General features: G+C 37.9%; 1 non-coding gene across 1 annotated transcript; it reads right to left on the bottom strand.

Annotated features, from left to right (window-relative positions):
• Positions 1-292: 292 nt before the first annotated feature.
• LOC127798568 (small nucleolar RNA R71) lies at positions 293-399 on the bottom strand. The gene has a single exon (XR_008022432.1). It is a non-coding gene; the product is annotated as a small nucleolar RNA R71 (small nucleolar RNA).
• Positions 400-4,119: the final 3,720 nt, after the last annotated feature.

The raw sequence follows: 4,119 nt of genomic DNA, 5'->3' as shown, positions 1-4,119 counted from the left end.
TGAGAACTTTCAATTGAGGCCGGACGTGATCAATCTCTTTGCCAACAACATACCCTTTTATGGAATGAGCGAGGAAAATCCACATTATCACTTGTCTCAATTTCTAGAGTATTCTGGGAACTTTAAGTACGAAGGAATTAATGAAGAGGCACTCAAGATGAGACTTTTTCCTCATACTTTGAAAGATAAAGCTCGGGAGTGGTTGGATTCATTACCAGCTGGCAGCATTACTACATGGGTGGATTTGGTTCAGAAGTTTACGTTGAAATATTTTTCACCAGCTAAGATCAGCAAGCTCAAGCATGAAATTTCAACCTTCCAACAAGCCGAATCAGAAAATTTTCATAAGGCATGGGTACGGTTCAAAGAGTTGTTGAGGAAGTGTCCAAGTCACGGTTTTCCATTACCAGCCCAAAATCATTATTTTTACGTTGGTTTAACTCCTCACAGTCGTTCAGCGGTGGACTCTACAATAGGTGGTTCCATTTGAAATAAATCAGCTGGGCAACTTCATGACCTTTTTGAAACAATGAGTGAGGAGTTTGTAATGTGGCCATATAGGATTTCACATAAAAGAGCAGCATGAGTGCATGAAGTGGATGTGAGTACTTTGATGCTAACTAAGATTGATGCTTTGTCAAAACAGATGGAAGCATTCAAATACTCCTCATTCGCTAATATGGTGCAAGGATCTCATCCTATTTGTGTAACTTGTGGGGCAAATTATCTGTCATCCAAATGTCCACTAGTCATCACGGATCCTTCTTTCACAGAGTAGGCCGCATATGCATAAAACTTTCAACGTCAACAAAATTTTCAGTGGCAACAAAATAATCCATTTTCTTAGACGTACAATCTCAGCTGGAGAAACCATCCCAACTTCTTCTATGGAAACAATCAGAATAGTCAAAATCCACAAAAATGGGAAGACCATAAGAAGAAAGAGGAAAATGGGAAGAAGCACTTTCAAAGCTTCAAGAACAAAGTGACCGAATAGACATAGCCATTAAGAATATTGAAAATTAGATTGGGCAGCTAGCAAAAATCACAATGGAAGGGCAACCGAGCACATGGCCGAACAATACAGAAGTTAACCCAAAGGAGCAAGTAAATGCAATCATAACAAGGAGTGGGGTGCAACTACCAGATCAAGTTAAAAGGCTAGGTGTGGTAAAAGAAAATGGTATTGTTCAGGAGATAACAGATCAACTTGAAATGCCTGAAGTAGTAGCTGAACAAGAAAAGGTAATTCCACCGCCTGTTAAGCCATATGTTCCTCCAATTCCTTTCCCTCATAGGTTGCGCAAACACAAACTAGATAAGCAATTTGAGAAGTTCCTAGAGGTATTCAAGAAGCTTCACATAAACATCCCATTTGTTGATGCCTTAGCTCAAATGCCCAGCTATGCGAAATTTATGAAGGAAATTTTATCAAATAAGAGGAAGTTGGAGGAGCATGAAACTGTTATGCTAACGGATGAGAGCAGCGCTATATTGAAAAATAAACTACCATCGAAGCTTAAAGATCCAGGGAGTTTTACTATTCCTTGTACCATTGGTAGTTTATTATTTGAACGAGCTCTATGTGATTTGGGTGCTAGTATAAATCTAATGTCTTACTCTATTTTCAGGAAGCTTGGATTAAAAGAACCAACACCCACCACTGTTTCTCTTTAATTGACTGATAGAAGTATCAAATATCCGAGGGGAGCAGTGGAGAACGTTTTGGTAAAAGTGGATAAATTTATTTTTCCTATTGACTTCTTTGTTTTGGATATCGAAGAAGATTATGATATGCCCTTAATTTTAGGGAGACCTTTTCTTGCCACAGGGAGAGCTTTGATTGATGTCCAACAAGGAACACTTAGCCTTAGAATTTATGATGAGACGGTTACGTTTAATGTATTTATTTTTGTTGGTTTAGTAGAGAGACCTGATGACCCTAAAGAAAATTGCATTGCTAACTCTTTTGATGAGCAGGAACAAAGTTTGGATGCCAAAAACAAGGTCATGGTCATGGGTTCTTTGGGAGAGAAGCAAACAAATTGCCCATCCAAAAGAGACAAATTGTGTTCTTTAGATGTTTCTTCTTCTTCAAAAGCCAAGCCACCAAGTCATGAAAAAGAAAAGTTGGTAAGGGTGTTGAGGGAGCAAAAGAAGGGAATTGGATTGAAAGTTGCTAACATTCAAGAAATAAGTCCATTAATTGGCACCCACAAAATATTGATGGAAAAAAGATTCAAGCCTCCTTGAAGATGGAGACAAAGTCAAGCTAACGACTTTAAACAAGCGCTTATTGGGAGGCAACCCAATTTTCTCACCCTTTCATTTAATTGTCATTCTGCATTTGTTTTTATTTTCTTTGTTTTGGTTTATTTGATTTTGAGTTGGGTTAGAGTGTCATTTTTTTTTAGGAATTGTTTTGTGCACAAAAAAACAAAGTTGAGGTCATCATAACAACATGCATACCAAGTGTTTGATAAAATGCCCCAACCAATGTTCACCTACACATTGCACCTTAATTTTGGGATGGGATGGTTTAAGTTTGGGGGGGAGTTTTGGGCAATCATTCAACTCTATATAATTCTGTATTCCCTATCCATGATTGAGATCTCATATTTAACCTTGTGCAATGTAGGTATAATTCCAAGCGCGAGAATGCCACCAAAGACTTGTAATTTGCCAATCTTTTGCAACAATAGGCTCCAACACCTCTCGAACACCATTGACTAACTTCATCCATCCTTGCACCAATTCTCCATCCCAGGTACCTTCTTTCATGTTTAATGCTTTTTGAGCCCTTGGGACAATGGCTCATTTTAAGTTTGGGGGGAGGGTTTTGATAATCCAATCATGCATGATGTGTTAGCTTACTTGGTTGTAGCCACTTATTCAAAAAGAAAAAAAAAAAATTGGATAGCTCTACCGGCAATGATGAACACTACATGGTATTTTTATGATTCACAGAGTAGTTGATAGTGATACTCCTTACATTGTTTGAATTACTCATATATTCATGTGATGACTTCTATTGAGCACGTGTCGGGTTACACATTGCATAGGTTGAATACACTTACCTAGATGGCTTATGGACTCTCCCCTTTGACCTAGTATTATGACTCAAAAAAAAAAAAAAGTTTGGGAAAGGCCAAGCTGTGGTAGTGTTTACTGAGGAATGTGTTGATTTCGTGCATGTTTAAAATTTGTGTGGAGTGTGTAGACAAACTAAAGGAAGCTAAGCAATGACCAAATGCTAGAAATCTTATCCCTCTATTGTTATGTCATGCACACTATATCAATCATCATGTATATATTATGCACCTCTCTTCGTAGCCTAGTTGAATCGAGTGATTAAGTCTGTAGGGGTGTCTCAACACCTGGTGCCCTAAGGTCATTTGACTTGGGAGTCATCGACTGAAAGCTTGCTACAAGGTTATTCTAGAAAGCTTAATGGGGAGAGGCTTTGCTAAAAAAAAAAAAAGGCAAATGATGATTGTGCTAATACTTATATTGTGAGGGATGAAGAAAACTAGTGGGTTTGATTGCTTGGTAGAGGTTGGAATATCAAAGCACTCAAAATTAAGGAGAACCTTCACAAACTGAGGTAGCATTATCTCTAGCTGTACACAACTAGACTAAAAAAAAAAAAGAACTGAAAGTAACCATAGGATACCTAGGGATTGAATAAAGGTATTAAGTTTGGGGGTGGTGTGCAAGTCATAAGAGGGAAAAGAAAACATGACCATTTAAGGGTTGGGTGGCAACAACCTTATGCGTGATAAAGAATCCGACTATGCACACACACACGTCAAGCATGGAATGAGTCCAAAACTGTGGTGGAGCATTACTTGATAACTCATTGTGAATTTTAAAAGATACCAAAATCTAAGACTAAGGGTAAGGCTATCTAATATGTGCATGAGTGATAATCTTGTTCGGGACGACCTAGAGACTAAGTTTGGGGGTATTTGATCAACATATTTTGCACTCTTATTTAGTTGTCTAAGCTTAGCATTTAAGTATTCAATGAACATGATTGCTACTCATTTTGGGCTTAATATTGTCAATATAGGTACACGTTACATGCAAAGTGGACATGGAGCAAAAAGAGTGATTTTG

Source organism: Diospyros lotus, chromosome 3, assembly GCF_014633365.1.
Source record: "Diospyros lotus cultivar Yz01 chromosome 3, ASM1463336v1, whole genome shotgun sequence".
Taxonomy (NCBI): Eukaryota; Viridiplantae; Streptophyta; class Magnoliopsida; order Ericales; family Ebenaceae; genus Diospyros; species Diospyros lotus.
This window is presented reverse-complemented; position numbering and strand designations above follow the sequence as displayed.